The sequence below is a fragment of the Camellia sinensis genome, chromosome 5 (assembly GCF_055761805.1).
Source record: "Camellia sinensis isolate YWXY chromosome 5, ASM5576180v1, whole genome shotgun sequence".
Classification (NCBI taxonomy): Eukaryota; Viridiplantae; Streptophyta; class Magnoliopsida; order Ericales; family Theaceae; genus Camellia; species Camellia sinensis.
Window position 1 is genome coordinate 62982990 of NC_138965.1, and position 23000 is coordinate 63005989.

Consider the following 23000-nt stretch of genomic DNA (forward strand, 5'->3'; position numbering starts at 1 on the left):
TGTCAAAACGGCCTCTAGCCCATTGCAAACTTTCATGTCAGACATTGTCCACCATTCAAATTAATGAACTCACAGACTTACATAGAGGTAAACAATAGGACAACAGCATATTCAAACATCTTTTGTTAAGATATTACTCACAGTGATCGGTTTGTGGATTTGCCCTGGAGCTTGACCCTACACATTTCATGAACACAAAAGGGGTCACTAACAGTTCAATCCGTTCTTTAATTCACACATTCCTCTTTAGGCTTTATTCTTATCTCGTTAACTCATTTACAATGCTCAATGCATGCCTAAGAGTGCTTACAAGTGAAAGAGAACGGAAAACGAAACACAGAACGAGCATACAAAATTTCAGAAAACATGGTCCACGCTCGAGCGTGGACTTACCTGCTCGAGCGGACCTGAGAGGCTTGTAAAAGTACTGGTTACCTCAAAATTACGCTCGAGCGTGAGTTAGGGCGCTCGAGCGGAAGGCTTGTCTATAAAAGCTCCCCGCTTGAGCATTAAATATTCCGCTCGAGCGGACATCCAACTCTGCAAAAAGTGCCGGGAGCACGATTTTTCCGCTCGAGCGGCAATCACCCCGCTCGAGCGGACATCAAAAATCTGGGTTTTCTAGATTGAGTTCTTGAGCTCCCTTCAACATTCAAACCATCATTTCTTGTCTTTAATGGCTCCAATTTCACATATACTTGTACTAACATAGTATACACACCAAAACACATCTTCATGGAGCCCAATTTCATAAATCAAATACATGCATGGCTCAATTTAATTCAAGCTCAATTCTATCATACACATTCATGCATTCAAAGCTCCTATCTTTAATTATTCAAACATGCATGCTAATCTTGACTTCATTTCCATGCCAAATAATGCAAATGGTGTTCATTCTCATGGAGCTCAACAAAAACATGCTTGCATGTATGATTCAACATTTACCTTTCCATTTTTAACTTAATACATGGTTGATTATGCAAAATCATGGTGATCCTACACATGCATGTGCACATTAGCTTCAAATTCATCAATTGTAGCACAACTCTTGTTCTTGATCACCAATTAGTCTTTAATTCACAAAATTACAAGTTCAATCTCATGAATTTACTCACCTAGGAGTTTAATCTTCCAAACCCTAGTCAATTCTTGGACTTAATCTTCAAGCTTCCCAAGCCTTGAGCCAAAACCACACAACTCTCTCCCTTCTCTCTCTAAGGCCGACCCCCCTCTCTCTCTCTATCCTTGAGTTCAAAATCAGCCAAAGTGTTAAAAAGAGGAGGAATTGAAGTGTAATGGCCCTTATGTATAATCCCACTAATCAAGTTTAATAATAATAAATAATATGACACTAATTCATTAATTAAATCAATGTAATCTGGCCTGAATTAGTTTTTTTTTTCAATTAAATTTCACCGTAGGCTCTAAAAATTATGCCAATCACAATGGCGTAATCAATTTCGGGTTCTGTGGCCGATAAGGCCTCCAATTTAATTTCCGAAGCGGTAAAATCAAACAGATATTCCTACGGTGAACAGATAGAAATTCAAAACCACATATTTTCACATAATGGCATACAAAACCATAACAAACACATAATCATATACAAATTAAGGACCAATTAGCATAGTACGGAACAGGGGTATCACAGCCGTAGACCCAATCAACATCTTAGGAACTAAATACCATACCGATGTAATCATATAAGCATGTTATCACATAAGCATACAACACATACTAACGTCTCAGCTAAGCGAGACAAACCCATTGTGGTACTAACCACTTCCCATGTGCCCAAAATATTCAAACCCAGTACGGTTTGATACCAAGTTGTAACGCCCCCAAAATAATACAATAAATCCAACTCATTAGCGGAAGGATCATAGAAATAAAATACTTTCATTCATCAGAGTTCGTTTACAAAAGTTAACACGTGCGATATACATTCACAAATATTCATCATGAATCTACAGCATGTGTTGCAACGATAAGAGAATTGAAACTAAACAAATAGTCATATGCCCTATAGGCTTACATCTTTCAAAGCCATCACTTGGTTACACAAAAGTGAGCCTAGCTCAATACAATTTAGGCCCTCGGCTATACAAAAGAATATAACAAAATAAAGAAGTTCTTGCTCCCAAAGTCCCTCCAAGCTATTGCCCTGACGGAGGCATGTCACCAGCACTTGAAAATGGTATTCCCCAAATAGGGTGAGCCAAAGACCAGTAGGAACAATCTAACACAATATATGAAGTTTGGCAAAGATATATGTGTAATGTACATATACAATGCCAGTGACAAAACATTCACATTTTTTTATATGATCATAAAGTATCAAAGTTCATATTTCAATTCATTTTCCTTCCATTCGGTTCAAGTTCATTCAGTATTCTCAATTAATGAGTCAATTTCATCATCTTTCAATAACCTAACTAAGACTATAACTCAATGGTTTTCCAATTCAATACACTACCACACAAACACTTCAATCTGCTATTTTACGAAAATTTCATTCGCGAGATAGGCTCCCATGTATACACAAGGTTTCGGGACTTTCACCCTAGACACTCCGGCCAACTTAATTTCAATGGAGTTCATCTCCTATCTCCTCCCAAACAATGGAGTAGATCTCTTTCTCCTCCCAAACAATGGAGTACATCTCCTTTCTCTTTCCAAAGATCATACATATACAATGTATTTAAAACATAGTCACATTCAATGACAACTAACAATAGATTAATTTCAATTTACCTAATCCTCATGCAATTTCTACAACAATCACAGTTATCCTCTACTGATAGCCCAAGACAGCTATTTCTAAACAGCTATACAATCCTCCCAATAGATAATTTATTCAAATTCCCATGGGTGAGAGACAACACGTGTCCAACTCCACCGTTTATATCAACAATCCTCCAATTTTACATTACCAATATCATTTTCATCTATTTATACAAAATAACAACTTGACCCATTTAGGGCAAAACTCTCATTTTTTCCAAATATCAACAATTTATCACAAACAACCTCATATTCAAACCCCATAACCACTTATTTCACATTCACCAAAAACCCCTCTTTTATTTCACACCTAAACCCTAGATTTGTTCAAATTACTCCTAAATCCCACCATTTTTATACAACGACAAATAACTAAGCTAAAAATCATATAAAAGTGTAGAGAATCCCTACCTCAAAGAGAGAAGACGAGCCAAGCAAGAGAGAAACTTCAAAGACGCCCAAATCCAACATTATTTAGATCAAAATCGAGATCTTAAGATGGTCTACCTTTTTTATCAAAGGGATTAAGGTGAAGAAACCACTAAAACTATGTGAAAATGTAGAGAGAGAGAGGGTCTCAACTTTAGGTTTTAGGGAGAAAAGATCTGAAAAAGTGATGTAAAAAATTTTCGCAATCTGATGTACGCTCAGTCCACTCGAGCGCAAGAGTTGACGTCCCAGCGTCAGACACAATAAGTTGTTCTGCTCGAGTGCAAGAAAGGCTGCTCGAGCACCAAGACACAATGAACAAGACGCTCACTGCTCGAGCGCAAGAAGTGACGCTCGAGCGTAGAAAACACACATCCAGGAGTTTTGCAAACAACAGACCAACGCTTGAGCGTAAGAAAGGCCGCTCGAGCGCCCACCTGCTCAAGCGTATGAAATGCCCCTCGAGCGTAGAAATCACTCTCTCAGTAGTTTTGCAAACCTATAAAAGTACTAAGAGTTTGCAAAGCCCATTCGAGCGCAGGAAGTGCCTCTCGAGCAGAGGACCAAAATTCTAGGCAACACAAGGTTTGAAAAACAAGCGACCAACTTGCCCAAACACAATCACAACAACACAAAAGCTAATTTCGAAGAGATACAAAGGAAGAAAGAGGTAAACAACAATATGAAAACGTTAAACCCGAGTCCAAAATACCACAAGAGTCGGGTGAAAACCCGGATCGCTATATGATTTATTTCCTTATTTGGACATAATGATGAAGAAATTGATTAAACAATATCTTACCATGTAATTTAACAATAATAATAATAATAATAAATTAAATGATATAATAGGTCTGCCTTTTTAATTCAATTTAAGCTGAGCTTGAATTTTCAAACACAAATTCAATTCTTGCTATTATTAAACCAAAAAAAAAAGACTTGGACAACTCAAGATCTGAAATATATATGTAACGCTCCATTATCACTTTTAGATTGACTTGCTAGTAAAACAAAATTAAGGTTTTACTAAAGATTGTTTTCATTTATTAAGTACCTATCATATTTTAGCCACCGAGGATTTAAAATTAACATATTGATATACATTGTACAAAGGCATATGTAGGCAATCTCAAAAATGATTTTTAGCAACAAAATCTTAAAAACATAAATAATAAATGACAAATTACATGCCAATAGATTTGCTTTTTTTAGATAATAATTTTGGTCCTAAGATAGTAATTCATTACTAAACGACAAAGTTCGTCACTGAAAAGACAACAATAATTTTTTTGACAACGAAGATATTTCATTCTTAAAATTTGATTTTATCTTTAATTTTTTGCTTTTAAAACATTAATTTGTTATAGTGATTAATAATTTTTGTTAAAGAGAAATGTGTATATCACAGATTTTTTATCAACGTTTTATATCATATCTTACATGGATATTTATGATTCATTTCCTTATTTGGACATAATGATGAAAAAATTGATTAAATAATATCTTACCATGTAATTTAATAATAATAATAATAAATTAAATGATATAATAGGTCTGCCTTTTTAATTCAATGCAAGCTGAGCTTGAATTTTCAAACTTGAATTCAATTCTTGCTATTATTAAACCAAAAAAAGGACTTAGACAACTCAAAATCTGAAATATGTATGTAACGCACCATTTTCACTTTTAGATTGACTTGCTAATAAAACAAAATTAAGGTTTTACTAAAGATTGTTTTCATTTATTAAGTACCTATCATATTTTAGCCACCGAGGATTTAAAATTAACATATTGATTTACATTGTACAAAGACATATGTTGGCAATCATTGGAGATCATCCTTTTCTCTCTTCAAAGAGCTCCTCTTATATATTCCTAATCCAATCATTTGATCATTGTGCAAAATAAATACAAAAACATTATTCTGTTTTATAAAGTCAATTTTGAAAATGAAGGCGGTAGTCGCACAATCTCCAGGTCAAATCCAGGCCCCAACTTATGGGAACTTGATAACCATTCTTAGCATTGATGGAAATGGCATTTGAGGAATCATTCCTGCCACTATCCTCACTTACCTTGAATCCCAGTTTCAGGTATTAACTCTTTTTAAATTTTTTTTTTTTAAAGGTAGTGTACATATGGTATGAACTATGAGAGTTGCAATGTTACATTATATATATATATATATATTATTAGCAGTGGGCGCACACACAATGTGTGTCCAAATATATGTAATTGAAATGTATGTTCATTCGTGGTATGATCCATATATCCCCACTAACGTTCAAATATATTGCACAAATTTAAATTTTAGACAATTTTTAAAATATTTTTCTTTGCATGCATATCATGGTTGATAGGAGAGAAAATAATGATTGAATGAAAAATTTTAGAGGAATTTACATGTCAGTGTATATTTAGAAAAATATTTACAAATTAATGATAAAATTTATAATTATTAAAGTATGAAGTGATAAACTTTATCACCGATCAGTAATTAATTTTTACAGAATTCACTGAGTAATAGTTTTCCAAAAATACATTTTCTAGCATGCAAATTTAATCAGTTCAATACTAAATCAGTGAATTCGCATCAGTATATTTATCGGTAATCCAAAGTGACTTAATATACTAATATTTTTTTTGTTTATTGATTTCATGATTTTACTAGGTATATTTTGTGCAAGTTAATTTTCTATTCAAGTGTTTTAGTATCTAAATCCCCACTAGTATGTACCTATAATAATTATTGTGTTAATGTACATAAAAGAGGAAAATGATGGTGAAATTTATTGTGATAAATACTATTTTTCTTTTTTAAGATGTTAGTGGTGGTTATAATCTTTCATGTGCTAATAACTCCAAAATGGTTTGGTCATGATGTAGAAGCTGGATGGTGAGGATGTAAGAATTGTGGACTATTTTGATATGATTGCAGGAACAAGCACTGGCGGTCTTGTGACTACTATGTTAACTGCTCCAAACGAAAATAATCGCTCGGTGTTTGCAGCTAAAGATATTAAAGACTTTTACCTTGTCAATTGTCCCAAAATAATCCCACAAAAGAGGTAATAATTGCAAACAATTAAGAATTTTCGTATAAATTTTTCATACAAAATATTATATATAGCAGTTTTTATCCTGTTATTTCAAATTAAAACACATACCAATATTAGTTATAAAAATTATTTTTGTGGATTCTTTTCTTTTTCCATTCAATGATGATGATACTATGCAGTGGGAGTATTAACATGTTAAAACTTTAAAACAAACAGCTCTCTATTTCTTCAGGCTACAAAGGCAATCAAAGCCTTATTAGAACCAAAATATGATGGAAAGAATCTCTGTGAAGTAGTTAAGGAAAATCTCTGTGAAGTAGTTAAGGAAAAGCTTGGGGAGACAAAATTACATCAGACATTGACTAATATTTGCAATTCCAACTTTCGACATTAAGACCCTCCAACCAACCATTTTTTCCACCTATGAGGTATATCATCAATTGTTTATAACTATGAGAATTTTGATACTGAAATTCAAAATGATTGTTTGGATTAAACATAGTGCTGATTATTGGCCAAGGATTCTCTATCATTAATTCTTGGATAAATTACACTGTTAGTCTCTATACTTTGATTCTTATGTCATTTTGATCATTCTAATTTCAATTTTGAGTAAGCTTTTAATTTTATCTCAAATTGGTCCAATTGCTAGTATTTTTTTATTGCAAATGCACACATGAGCTACACGTCATATTTTTAGAAACAAAATTATAAACTTGATCAACTTAGTGATTTAATTTCAACCAATTCAATGAAATTTTTTTGTCAAACTTTAACGACATTATTAGTTGGACTAAATTGAAGCAAAATTTAAAATTAAAAGTCAAAATTGATCCAATTAAAATTTTATGAACTAAAATGACACCAGCGACAAACTATAGGAATTACCAGTGTAATTTTTCCTTAATTTTTTCTATTCTTTATCTCAAAACACTACAATCATTGAATTATGTGAGAATATGAATGTATGTGTAAGAATTTCGAGACATAATCCAACAATTATGAATATTTGAGATGTGAAATATGAGAATTTAAGATAAGAGGACATAGAAATTTGAGACTGAGAATCCCGTGTCCTAATTTCTTATCATAAAATTTATATTTCATGGTTTAGGTGAACTATAAGCCAACCTTGGATGCCTTACTCTCAGGTATATGCATTGCAACCTCGGCTTTCCAGCCCATTCTTTCGAAACCAAAGACCCCACTGGAACTGTGAGAAAATTTAACCTAATTGATAGCGGCATGGCAGCAAATAATCCAGTATTTATCAAATTTGATTAACAATAACTTTCAACTCTTATCTATTTATTTTCTTTGAGCATTTCCACTTATGTAAGTAATTTTATGTTTCAGACTTTGATTGTTAGGGAAAATATGTGATTCCCCACAAGTAAATCAATCAATGGGAATAAAAACTAATGCGGAAAAATTAAATCAAAAACAACACAAGAATTTTTACGTGGTTCCCTCAATGTGAGGTACGTCCACCGGATCGAAATCCGATTCCACTATCAACCAAATAAGTTCCAAACGATTACAAACAAGACACTAATGGTCTCACAAAACCATTCTTAGGTGAATTCCAAATAATCACAAATAAACAAAGAGGAAAAACCTCACCAAATAAATGAATCAAAATCTTCTGAAACAGAGTTGTAGAAGACCAAAAATAACGAACCAAACACCAACCGAAGATGCCCCAAAAACTGATGTTCAAAAAAACCGAAATTGAACCAATATACCAATCTTCGGCACTATTACCGAAGTAATGTAAGCCGCCGCACACACCTCTCCTCTGGGGCAAACAAAAATAATATATATATTGTGAATCTAGGGTTTTGTAATCAAACCCTAATTGTATCCAAATTGAATTGGGTTTCCTCAAATATAATATATAAAAATATATTATACCTAAATCAAGTCAAATTAAAATTCTTTAACAAACCAATTGGATCCCACACTCCAATAAGGAGGTATACCCAACAATTCTTCCCCTACCGACTTAGGTGGAGACATCAACCATACCCGCTAAAGTTCGACACTTCAAATGTTTGTCCCTCGACAAAGTCTTTGTCAACATATCTGAAATATTATCATCTGTGTGAACCTTTTCGAGTTGTAACAATTTCGAATCTAACACATCACGAATCCAATGGTATCTCACATCAATGTGTTTCGATCTCGAATGAAAAGTAGAATTTTTACTCAAGTGAATAGCACTTTGACTATCACAATAAAGCACATACTTTTCTTGCTTCAAACCCAACTCTTGCAAAAATTTCTTCAACCATAACTCTTCTTTGCAAACTTCTGTAATAGCAATAAATTCAGCTTCGGTAGTTGAGAGAGCAACACATTTTTGTAATTTAGATTGCCATGCCACAGCTCCCCCTGCAAAAGTCATCAAATATCCCGAAGTAGATTTCCTAGAATCAACATCACCAGCCATGTCAGAATCTGTGAACCCATCAAGCATCGGTTTACCATCCCCAAAACACAAACACACCTTCGAAGTCCATCGAAGATACCTTAAAATCCATTTTACCGCTGCCCAATGTTCTTTACCCGGATTAGAAAAAAAAACGACTCACCACACCAACGGCATGAGCAATATCCGGCCTTGTACAAACCATGGCGTACATCAAAGAACCAACTGCTGAAGCATAAGGAACTTTCAGCATCTCTTCCTTGTCTTTTTCACTTGTAGGACATTGATTCGAACTAAGCTTGAAGTGACCCGCAAGTGGACAACCAACCGGCTTTGCTTTATTCATGTTGAACCTCTCAAGAACTTTCTCAATGTAGCTTTCTTGAGACAACCAAATCAGCCCCTCTTTGCGATCACGAACAATTTTCATACCAAGTATTTGCTTTGCCGGCCCCAAATCTTTCATAGCAAAAGATTTACTCAATTCTAACTTCAACTTGTTAATCATGGTAGAATCTTGACCCACAATTAACATGTCATCAACATAGAGCAAAAGAATAATAAATTTACCATTCGAAAAAATTTTCACAAACACACAATGGTCCGAAGTGGTTTTAGAAAAACCATTATTCATCATGAAATAGTCAAATTTTTTATACCATTGCCGCGGGGCTTGCTTGAGACCATACAAACTTTTCTTCAATTTGCAAACAAATTTCTCTTTCCCTTTCTCTACAAAACTTTCCGGTTGCTCCATGTAAATTTCTTCTTCAAGGTCACCATGAAGAAATGCGGTCTTCACATCAAGTTGCTCAACTTCAAGGTTCATACTTGCAGCCATGCCAAGTACAACCCGAATAGAAGACATCTTCACAACCGGCGAGAAAATCTCGTCAAAATCAATACCTTTCTTTTGCCCAAAGCCTTTCACAATAAGACGTGCTTTGTACCTCAGATTCTTGCCATCATTCTTCAATTTGAAGACCCACTTATTTTTCAGAATTTTCCTCCCTTTAGGCAACTTCACTAAATCATAAGTCTGGTTTTCAAGCAAGGAATTCATCTCCTCGTCCATGGCTTTTTTCCAATCATCTTTCTTTGCATGCTCAACTGCTTCTTGGTAGCTCTCAGGCTCCCCTTGACCAGAAATCAACACAAACTCATTGGGAGGATACTTTCTTGAAGGTTGCCGGTCCCTTGTAGATTTTCTTAACTCAAGTTGTGGTGGCGGTTCTTGAGTTGGATGTTCTTCCTCAATTTCTGGCTCAACTTCATTAGGATTAGCATCATCCTCCACATCTTCAATAGGTGGCTATACATCTCCCCCATTTTCATCATGAACTGAAGATGAAGAAGATGGATCTATATCAATGAGATCACTAGTTTTTGGCTCCGGTTGATCACCTTTGCCAAAGTCTTCAATTGTTTGGTCTTCAAGAAACACAACATCACGGCTTCGAATAACTTTCTTGTCGACCGGATCCCACAATCTATACCTGAATTCATCACGCCCATAGCCAAGAAAAATGCATTGTCTTGACTTACTATCAAGCTTGGACCTCTCATCCTTTGGAATGTGAACAAAAACTCGGCAACCAAACACTCTCAAGTGCTCATAAGACACATCTTTGCCTGTCCAAATTCTTTCAGGAACATCACCATTCAAAGGATAGGAAGGAGAAAAATTGATTACGTCAACCGCTGTCTTCAATGCCTCACCCCAAAAGGATCTTGGCAATTTAGCTTGTGAAAGCAAACACCGTGTTCTTTCCACAATGGTGCGGTTCATCCTCTCGGCAACTCCATTTTGTTGAGGAGTCTTCTTAACTGTCTTTTGATGCCGAATACCTTGGCTGCGACAATACTCATCAAATGGCCCAATGTATTCACCACCATTGTCTGATCGGATGCACTTTAATTTCTGCCCTATTTCTCTTTCAACCATGGCCTGAAAATGCTTAAATATTTCTAGAACTTGATCTTTAATTTTTAGTAGAAAAGCCCAAACTTTCCTTGAATAATTATCAATGAAAGTAACAAAATAAAGTGCACCACTATGTGTTCTAACTTTTAAAGGACCACAAACATCCGAATGAATCAACTCCAAAACATTTTCTTTTTTAGAAGCAACATTTTTCTGAAAAGAAACTCTATGTTGTTTACCTGCCAAACAATGAACACAAGTTTTAAGATGTGTACCTTTCAAACCGAGTAGAAGCTCTTTCTTGAACAAAACTTGCAGCCCCTTTTCACTCATGTGGCCAAGCCGCTTGTGCCACAATTCGGTAGAAGTATCATCTTGAAGTGCATTGACAACACCTTTACAAATTTTTCCTTGCATCGAATAAAGTATATAAGTCTTCTTACACTTAGCCACCACCAAGGAACCCTTTGTGAGCTTCCATATTCCATCACCAAATTTGTTGTTGTAGCCTTCATCATCTAGCTTCCCGGTAGAGATCAAATTGAGGCGAATGTCGGGAACATGCCTCACATCTTTAAGCAACAACTTGCAGCCCAAATTTGTTTCCAAGCAAACATCACCCATGCCGATAATCTTGGACAAACCTTCATTACCCATTTGAACAAAACCATAATCTCCTTCGGTGTAGGTAGTGAAGAAATCAACTCGAGAAGTCACATGAAAAGAAGCACCGGAATCAATCACCCAATTGCTCTCTTGGCCCACAAAATTGATTCAATCATCTTCACAAACGACCATGAGATCACCATTGGTAGTAACTGCCGTTGTGTCTTCTTGGTTCTTGTCCACACTTTTGTCACGCTTTTTCTCCTTATTCTTGAGCTTTCGGCATTCCCACTTCATGTACCCTTTCTCATGGCAATAATGGCACTCAATGTTTTTCTTTGAAAAAGAACCATCTTTCGATTTGTCACAGCTTTGATCACGACCATGAGGAGTCTTACTCCTCTCCCTTGTTTTGCTTCGGCCTCTCACAACGAATGCTTCCGAATGAGAGGAACCCGCTGATTTTCTTCTAGTTTCTTCATTCAACAGGCTACTAGTGACTTGGCCCATTGTGACAACTCCATCAGGTGCCGAATTACTAACCGTCACAACCAAAGTCTCCCAACTTTCGGGCAAAGAACTAAGTAGCATCAAAGCCTGCAACTCATCATCAAAAACAATTTTCATAGAAGCAAGTTGGTTAACAATGCTCTTTATTTCATTCAGATGTTCCGGAATAGGGTTGCCCTCTTTATATTTTAAATTAACCAACTTACGAAACAGAAAAGCTTTATTTGTGGCTGATTTTCTATCATAAAGGCTCTCTAATTTTTTCCATAAATCATGTGCTGAAGTTCTAGTAGCAACATGATGAAACACACTATCATCAATCCATTGACGGATAACACCAACGGCTTTTCGATTAAGCCTATTTCATTCATCATCTTTCATACCCTCGGGTTTGCCACTATCACCCTCAATGGGTCCATACAAATCTTTACAAAATAATAGGTCCTCCATTTTAGTTTTCCAAGTTACCCAATTACTTCCATTGAAGCTAGACATACGACCCACATTCCCCTCCATTGATTTACACAAATAAATAAACCCAAATAAACCGTAAGCTCTGATATCAGATGTTAGGGAAAATATGTGATTCCCCACAAGTAAATCAATCAATAGGAATAAAAACTAATGCGGAAAAATTAAATCAAAAACAACACAAGAATTTTTACGTGGTTCCCTCAATGTGAGGTACGTCCACGGGATCAAAATCCGATTCCACTATCAACCAAATAAGTTCCAAACGATTACAAACGAGACACTAATGGTCTCACAAAACCACTCTTAGTTGAATTCCAAATAATCACAAATAAACAAAGAGGAAAGACCTCACCAAATAAATGAATCAAAATCTTCTGAAACAGAGTTGTAGAAGACCAAAAATAACGAACCAAACACCAACCGAAGATGCCCCAAAAACTGAGCTTCAAAAAAACCGAAATTGAACCAATATACCAATCTTCGGCACTGTTACCAAAGTAATGTAAGCCGCCGCACACACCTCTCCTCTGGGGCAAACAAAAACAATATATATTGTGAATTTAGGGTTTTGTAATCAAACCCTAATTGTATCCAAATTGAATTGGGTTTCCTCAAATATAATATATAAAAATATATTATACCTAAATCAAGTCAAATTAAAATTCTTTAACAAACCAATTGGGTCCACACTCCAATAGGGAGGTATACCCAACATTGATTGCTATAGTAGAGGTAACGAAGCAAATCATGAGGAAAAGTGCAGAATATTTTGCTATAAAACAAATGGACTATGGTCGGCTTCTAGTAATATCATTAGGGACTGGGGACACAAAAAGCTGGGCAGAAATACAGTGCAATTGGAGCAGCTAAATGGGGTTTGATGGGATGGTTAACAAATGGTAGTTCTACCCCTTTAATAGATGTGTTTACTCAAGCCAGTTCTGATATGGTCGACTTCCACCTTAGTGTGGTTTTTCAAGACCTCCGGTCTGAAAAAAATTATCTACGAATTCAGGTAAAAAGGGGAAAAAATTGATAATAAAACAAAAAAAAACCTTTTGGTGTCGCTTACTGTATTACCACAAATATATTTGAATCATTTGTTTGTTTGAGTGGGATCCATACAAATGAATGGTGCAAATGTGTTCGGCACATTTATCACGTCAGTAATACCGTTGATGGCACTAAATAATTTTTCACTCATCAACAAAGATAAGAAAATGAAAAATGATTTATGTCGCATGATGATTTTTACTGATTTTATCATCGTTCTACAAATTGACAAGCAATATGTGTATATATATATCTAGATAATAGTAAGACTCATCATTATATTTAAACCCAAAAAATATAGTGTCAATATTTTGAAATTATTTACGCTTAATTAGTATGATATGGGTCATATTCAAAATGATTATCACATACACGTTTCAATTTCTACATATTCTTTTGAGTATAGAATATTACTTCTTTCTTTTTCTTTTTCTTTTAAAAAAAATATGATAAATCATATATGTATATTATTTGTTATGTGAATCCACATAAAATGAAAAAATCTGATGAAATTGATTAGTGATATACAATAACAATTCTGAAAAGTTGTTCTTCTTAACCATGCTCATTGACATGGACACAATTGAATCAAAATGCAGGATGACACATTAACTGGGGATGTATCTTCTGTTGATATAACGACAAAGAAAAATTTAGAAGATCTTGTTAAAGTTGGTGAAAGATTACTAAAAAAGCCAGTTTCCAGAGTAAATCTGGAGACTAGTCTCATAGAGCCTTATGATGAAGAGATTAATGAAGACGCTCTCTGAAGGTATAATTGTCGCTCGAGTAGAGAATTGTTGCTCCCAGTATCTCGCAAGTTGCAGGCAAGATCACTCGAGCGAAAGAATTGTCGCTCGAGGGTAAAATGTGAGCTCCCAGCATTTTCACTAAAAATTATTTAAAAGTCAATTGCCCAACTTGCCCTTAACATAGAGAATTGATATTTATATGTTACTTTTCACAATTCATCTTGTATTTTAAAAGTGAAGTATGAGTAAGTATTTCTTAATTATATATTGCATAGCATGACCATTTTGGCTTAAGCAACTACTCTTTTTTTTTTGGTTATAAAATGGGAGCCGAGGCCCCAAAAGAAAAAGAATTACAAAGAAATTAGGCAAAGAGATCCAAGTCCCTACCGGTCTAAATCTAACAAGGGAATAATAGAGGTTGGAGGAGCTCGAAGAACTTGTCTAGGAGTCACATGGTATCTAGCTTGTTTGGCCAAACAATCAGTGCAAGCATTAGCTTCGTGCCTAATCCTTTGAAGGTGACATTGCCAATGGCTTAATCTCTAAGGAGGTTGATCGTCAAGGCATAGGCTCTCTTTCATGCTTAGGATCACTTCTCGTTTGACGTTTCTTCTCATTTAGTGGACTTAACCATCACTTTGGACAAATTGATTAAAGAATGGCAAAGACTAACAAAATTGGCCTAAAATCAATGAAACCGACATAAAGAAAATGTTTAGAGCTGGTTGGATTTGGCCGAACGTTCTGCCGAGTCCATCGTTCCGAGAATTATCACGTATCAATCCATGATATGTTGATAAGACTTGGCATGTGTCTACTTTTCTCTTTGAGGCTTCATGATAGGAAGGAATAGTGGTTTTCCATTGTATTTATTAAATTTTGTCCAAATGTGCTTGAAATCATCAAGCCATCAAACTGTGCTTATTGGTGATTTTGGACTCGAAATCGTTCTTCTTTTGAGTTCCCTATGACAAAAAAATGCAAAAGGGATAAACAGAACCTAGAAGGGCTCTGTCTGCACTATTCTTACCTTAGAGTACAAAAACAGTTTTGACATAAAATTAGGGCACGATCGGTTTTTTTTGGACCCGGCCGGATCTCATTTGGGGTCGGCCGGCTCCCAATATTTGGCAGGTAGTGAGTTTTTTTTGCAGAAACAGAGGGCAATGGATGAGGGTGAGGCAAAACAGTTTGGGCAGACAGAGCAGCTTCAGGACACTATGCATGCAAGCGTTGTGCCTCATTGTTACTTGTATTTGTATTATTATATTATTGTCGTGTAATTAGTATTGATATAATATCTTTGTTGTAATAAAGTAGATAGTTAGCTTAGTGTCCCTTGAATTTGTAATAAGTAGTTAATTAACTTAGTTAGCTAGTTATTTAATTCATTTATTTGAATTTGTAATAATTAGTTAATTCGGACTCTCGGACACTTATTCGGACCCTCTTGAATGAGGGCAAATTTGTAATAATGGTGCATGTCTTCCAATCCCCATTACTTTCTCCTTTTTATTTACCTGCTTATAATGGTAGCATAAAACATCATGTTTACTTAGCATTTCTCATATTCACATACACTCGTCTCACATACGTTAGGGTTCAGTTCATCATACTAACCGATGTCAATTTCATCATTGCTTGAATGCATGATCTATCACATGTCTTGAATTGAATCATATACCATGCTAGTAGTCGAGCTTATTAATTGCATGATTGTATTGCATCACATTGCTCATTTTGCATTGGTTAGAAGCATGCATGCTTTCTAATTATTTTGCTTTATTTTGGCTAGCCTTGGAGTACTAGGTGAGTGTTTATTGTTTTAGCATACATCATTATATGTTCGTGTTGCCATATCGAGCATGTTTCCATGAGGCTAATTGATTAAGTGACATACCAGTTTGAATGCCAGTGGATGAAGGCTAATTGTTAAAATTGGGAGGGATTGATTAATGTACATACAAGCCCACTTTTCAAAATGACGCATATCCAAAACAATTTTCAAACAAACATAAAATCAAAATGTTCCAACTTTTGCAACGGTTATTCAAAGCATGAGAAAGAAATATATGCTCAATGGCTTAATCTCTACGGATGTTCATCATCAAGGCATAGGCTCTCTTTCATGCTTAGGATCACTTCTCGTTTGACGTTTCTTCTCAATTAGTGGACCTAACCATCACTTTGGATAAATTGATTAAAGAATGGCAAAGACTAACAAAATTGGCCAAAAATCAATGAAACCGACATAAAGAAAATGTTTAGAGTTGGTTGGATTTGGCCGGACGTCATGTCGAGTCCATCGTTCCGAGAATTATCACGTATCAATCCATGATATGTTGATAAGACTTGACACGTGTCTATTTTCCTCTTTGAGCCTTCATGATATGAGGGAAGGTGGTTTTCCATTGCATTTATTAAATTTTGTCCAAGCGTGCTCGCAATCATCAAGCCATCAAATTGTGCTTATTGGTGGTTTTGGACTCAAAATCATTCTTCCCTTGAGTTCCCCGTGACAGAGAAGTGCAGAAGGGATAAATAGAACCTAGAAGGGCTCTATCTGCACTATTCTTACCTCAAAGCACAAAAGCAGTGTTGACATAGAATTAGAGCACGACCGGCTCTTTATGGACCCGACCGGATCTCATTTGGGGCTGGCCAGCACCTAATGTTTGGCAAGCAGTGAGTTTTTTGCAGAAACATGAGGTAGTAACTGAAGGTGAGGCAGAGCAGCATGGACAGATAGAACAGAGTCTGGACACTGTGTGTGCAATCATTGTGCCTCATTGTTACTTGTATTTGTATTATTATATTATTGTCGTGTAATTAGTTTTGATATAATATCTTTGTTGTAATAAATTAGATAGTAGTGTCCCTTGAATTTGTAATAAGTAATTAATTAACTTAGCTAACTAGTTATTTAACTCATTTATTCAAATTTGTAATAATTAGTTAATTCGGACTCTCGAACACTTATTCGAACCCTCTTGCATGAGGGCAAATATGTAATAATGGTGTATGTCTTCCAATCCCCATTACTTTCTCCCTTTTATTTACCCGCTTATAATGGTAGCATGGAACATCATGTTTACTTAACATTTCTCATGTTCGCATACACTCATCTCACACGCATTAGGGTTCAACTCATCATACTAACCGATGTCAATTTCATCATTTCTTGAATACATGATCTATCACATGTCTTGAATTGAATCATATACCATGCTAGTAGTCAAGCGTATTAATTGCATGATTGTATTGCGTCGCATTAGTCATTTTTGCATTGGTTAGAGGCATGCATGCTTTCTATTTTTTTTTATTATTATTATTATTTTGGCTTGCCTTGGAATACTAGGTGAGTGTCTATCGTTTTAGCATACCGCATTGTATGTTCGTGGTGCCATATCGAGCATGATTCCATGAGGCTAATTGATTAAGTGATATATCTGTTTGAATACCAGTAGATAAAGGCTAATTGCTAAAATTGGGAGGTATTGATTAATGTACATATGAGCCCACTTTTCCAAGTGATGCATATCCAAAACAATTTTCAATCAAACATAAAATCAAAATGTTCCAACTTTTGCAAGTTATTCAAAGTATGAGAACAAAATCTATGCTCAATGGCTTAATCTATACAGAGGTTCATCGTCAAGGCATAGGCTCTCTTTCATGCTTAGGATCACTTCTCGTTTGACATTTCTTCTCATTTAGTGGACTTAACCATCACTTTGGACAAATTGATTAAAGAATGGCAAAGACTAACAAAATTGGCCTAAAATCAATGAAACCGACATAAAGAAAATGTTTAGAGTTAGTTGGATTCGGCCGGACGTTATGCCGAATCCATCGTTTCGAGAATTATCATGTATCAATCCATGATATGTTAATAAGACTTGGCGCGTGTCTACTTTCCTCTTTGAGCGTTCATGATAGGAGAGAATGGTGGTTTTCCATTGCATTTATTAAGTTTTGTCCAAATGTGCTCGAAATCGTCAAGCCATCAAATTGTGCTTATTGGTGGTTTTGGACTTGAAATTGCTCTTCTCTTGAGTTCCCCATGACATAGAAGTGCAGAAGGGATAAACAGAACCTAAAAGGGCTCTGTCTGCACTGTTCTTATCTCAGAGCACAAAAACAGTTTTGACATAAAATTAGGGCACAATGGGCTCTTTTTGGACCTAGTCGGATCTCATTTCTACTTCGTATCTCAACTTGATAGAATGTTTGGGTTTGGTAGGCCTATTTTTTAATCGATTTCGGTGATTCGAATCGTTCACTTTTTAGGATTCATTGAGTAGAATATTCATGTAAAAAATTAAAATGATTAGACATTAATAACTACATGTTTGAATCATATTTATTTTTAAAAATGGATAATAAATATAATTTCAAGAATAGCCATTTATTTTTTGTAATATAAATGTGATTTAGACATATAGCTATCGATATCCGATCGTCTTGATTTTTTGCATGAATATTCTATTCAACGAGTTATAAAAAGTGAATGGTTCGAATCACCAAAATTGATCCCAATATTGACCTATCAAGCCCAAATGCTCTCTCAAGTTGAGATGGTCAACATGAGAGAAGCCCAACCCATTCATTTTAACTTTCTTATCTCCTTAATTCTGACGCCTCCTTTCTCTCTCTCTCTCTCTCTCTCTCTCCACTCAAACGTCTCTAGCTCTTTTCCTTTCTCACCTACCCACCAGCTCATCTTCCTCACCCCCTTCTCTTTCTCTTTTCAGAAACAAATCCATCCATCTCTTACTCCCCCTCATCTTTTTTTTTTCTTTTTTTTTTTTGAAACAGATCCATCCATTTCTCTTTCTCTCTCTCTCTCTCTCTCTCTCTCTCTCTCTCTCTTCTACCCACCCTCTTTCTATCGATGATGTGATAGTGGTGGTGGATAAGCGCAAAAATAACAATGGTGGGGACGATGAGCGATGGTAGGAGTGGTGGTTGCGACTTCAATGAGCAATGGCAACAACATTAATCAACAGTGGCAATCCCTCTCTCGCTTTTTCCCTAATTTTCTCTCGTCAAGTCTAATTCTAATTGTAAGAAATGCATGTATATGTTTATATATGAGTGTTAAGTTTGTTAATTTGAATTTTTAATTCCATTTTTGTAATATATTTTTCCGTTCTCATCGGTTCTTCGAAATCGACCAAACCGATTGCTAAACTATTTTTTTTTATTTAGTCCATTTTGAACCCTAGTTCAGTCGATGATGGTTGACTAATTCCCTAACTCAAAGGTGTCAATTCAGCTTCCTAGCCATTGGGAAACCGAACTGAACTGACTCGTAGACACCCCTAACTACTATAGTAAGTCATTGAGCAATGACGAAGCAATTATCATGACTACTTTTTTTTACCCATCTGAGTGTATGGCACTAGAGTAAATAGAAGTATTTTCAGACCCATATTCATCTAAAAAGTATAATTAATTAATTAAACTACTAAAAAAAATTTACAAAAAATAAATAAAAAGTTGAGCAAAAATTTGTGTGCATTTTTCATTTATTTTTAATGATTTTTTTTCATACTTTTTTTTTATTTTTATTTTACTTTTTATACGTATGTAATTTTGATGCATCTAACAAGTAAATAAATATATAAAAAATAATATAAAAAAAACAGAGAATAAAATATTACAAAAATGATCTTTTTTTTAAATAAATAAATCATACTCGCATAACAAAAAAAATTATTTTATTAATAAATAAATCATTAAATCAATTAATAATTTTAATGATATAAAAACCTATCTTTCAATTAACAATTTTGATAATTTTATTACTACTTAGGAGAATAATTAGATATTTTATTTTATTTTATTTTTTTGTTTATTTTGTTGACTTAAAAATTCTAACAACGGGTAGTTATAATTTTCAGAACAATAAGGGACAATTCATATTTTAAACAAATTTTAAGGGTTTGTTTGTAATTTATCGAAAAACAAAAGATTCATATTTACTAAGACTTTTTGCATTATTACAAAAAATAGAAAATAATAAAAATAAAAATAAACATTCATCCAAATTAGTCTAACTAGCTAAAGTGAAAGGGCAAAATAGGAGAGCAAAATACAAGCATTGAAAGATGAATTTTCCAAAATACCCCTCGAAACAATCTCCCAAAAAAATAATAGACCAATCACAGGCAAAATGAGAAGCCATACTAAACTTGGATAGTCTCTTATTAGTATAGATATATGGTGAAAAATAACTGTGACAAATATATGAACATCGCCGGGGGGGGGGGGGGAGGTTGGGGTTTGGGGGAAATGATCAATTTTCTTTATGTTTTCAATACTTTAAAAAATAAATTATGAGAAACATCCATTACCACAATTTATGTTGCATACAAATCAACATGACAAGGATTTTCCTATAATTAGAGCATCTCCAAGCCATTGGAGTTACTATTGTCAAATTATGGCAACAGTGTATAGAAAGCCACCTCCAATGGTAAGTTTTAGTAGCTGCTATCTTTGAGAAATGCCAAAACTTGTGTCAAACATGGCATAAGCTTTGTCAGCTGCCAAGTCAGCTTCAACCAACTGTTTCCCCTCCCTCCCTTCCTCCTTTTCTCATCATTCTTTCCAAACATCGAAGCAAAATTCACCCAAAAATCACCAAAAACTAAAAATATAAGCAAAATTTCTAGAATAAAAAAATAAAATTGAACAATTTCAAGCAAGCAAACAAAATTTCAAACAGAAGAAAACAAGTAAAATTTCAATTTCGGCAATTTCAAGCAAAAAAAATTAAAAATTAAAAATTTAAAAAAAAAATTAAATTGAACAACACAGTGAAGTCAAAAAAAATACCTGACAGAAATGGTCTTCAATAGGGTTGATCTTCTTCGTGTTCTTTGGATGCTCTTGATTAGGGTTTCGAGTTAGGGCTTCGATCATTTGAGATCGACAGTTTAGAACGGAGGGAGAGAGAGAGAGAGATCGAAGAGGAAGAAGGTGAGAGATATGGAGTATTGATGGAGAAGAAGGTAGGAGATCAAAGAAGGATTCGAAAGGTTTGAGGGTTGGAGATCGGCGGTGGAAATTGGTGGTTCTGTTGGTTCTGTTGGTAGTGGTTCCTTTCACTGTGGTTGTGGTTATGGTGATAAAGAAAGTGAGAGACAGATGAAGAAGAGCATTAGAGAACAGAGGACATTTGAGGTTTGAGGATTGGAGATCAGCGATGGTTGAGGGTGGTAGTTGTGGTAATGAAGAAGATGAGACACAGAGAGAGAGAGTGAGTGAGAAAATCTACAATCGGTGAGACAGAGAGATGGGTAGAGAGAGACAGAGCAGAGTTGGGAGTAGAGATAAGTAGAGAGAAAGCAAAGATGGGTACTTTCTGGAATCAAGAGAGACAAAGTGAGAGAGATAAAAGAGACGGAGAGATAAAGAAATAAGAGAGATAAGAGAGAAAGATCAATCTGGACCATGGGATTGTTTAATCCCACAGTGCTCTTTTGTCATTGGAATACACAAATTGAGCAACGGCTCTTTTTTCTCCCTCAAATTGAGAAATGTTTGAAACAATTGGTTTTTAACGATTATAATTTAAACGAATAAAAAAAACCATCATATTTTTACTCCCTGTAAAACTAAACCAATCTCAATTTGAATATACATTATCTTCAATCTACAATTTTTTTTTTTTTTTTTTTTTTTTTGCTTTTTTATTTTCACACAATAAGTATAGAAGGTTCATCGAAAACAAAGAGAGAAAAACCATTCACCGTTCAAAAAGATGTTGCAATTTATAGAGCTTGGTGTTACATTACTAAAGACCCAATTGTTGGGAATTCATTTTTGGGAAAGAATTTTTGAAAATTATTACTCACTGCAGAATGATCACTCAAGAACACAAATGTCTATCTCATCTCGATGGGGTGTAATCATGAAATATTGCAACAAATTCATGAGTATTGGCACAAGTCAAAAATCTACACCCAAGTAGTATGTCTCAAGTTGATATAGTAAAATTTCATCTTCATTTATTATGTTAATTTTTTTTATTTTGTCTCATATAAAAATTAACTAATTAATTAATTTAATATTTTATTGATACAGATACCTCAAGCAAAATTTTTATACCATCAATATGAAAACAAATATTTTGCTTTTGAATATTGTTGGCCAATCTTGCAAAACAATATTAGGTTCCGACAAACGCAGTGAAGTCAAAGATACATACACCGTATTTTCCTAATTTAACCCCCTAATATGGATAACTGCATTTCTCTTGAAGACGACAACAATCCAAATGTTGGTAACAATCCAACTATTTGTAATAATCCAATCGGTGAGGGTAGTGTCTCTACAAAAGGTAAAAGGCTTATGGGTAAGAAATTTGCAAAAGAATTGCTTCGGAAAAGTGAAACTGTTCAAGCTGAAATCCACAAATATAACAATTTGTTAGAGACATTTAACCAACACCTTACTGAGAAGGAAATAAAAAAAGTTGAAAGGGAAGAAAAAAGGATTCAATCATTGCAGAAGATAAAAGAACTAGAGATCAAAAAGAAAGAACAATTGTAGGACATGAGAGAGCTTGAGATCAAAAATGAAGAACGTTTGATAATAATCACGGACATTTTTCATTTGAACCCTCAGACGAAAGCATATAACATAATGCGCAAAAATAAAATTTTCACCAAGTGGTCGACACATGTCAGCAACCCAAATTACTATTTTCCCCTGTCTCTTGATGAATAATTACGGGAAAATATATTTTTTAATTTTGCAATGTCATTTATTTTTCAATATAATTTTGAGTATTTTATATTTAAATTTACAGGTGAATTATATTTAATTTATTTTGGAAATTTTTTAATTTTTTATATTTTTCTAGTCGGGTAGAATGTAAGTAAATATATAATTTTTTTTTTTTTACAAACAATTGAAAAAAGGTTACAGAGGACAAAAAATAAACACAAAAAAAATAAAAA

At 34.5% G+C, this 23000-nt stretch overlaps 1 pseudogene; it reads left to right on the top strand.

The window, feature by feature from the left end:
* Nucleotides 1-5165: 5165 nt before the first annotated feature.
* On the top strand, nucleotides 5166-14043 carry LOC114273285 (patatin-like protein 2; annotated as a pseudogene).
* Nucleotides 14044-23000: the final 8957 nt, after the last annotated feature.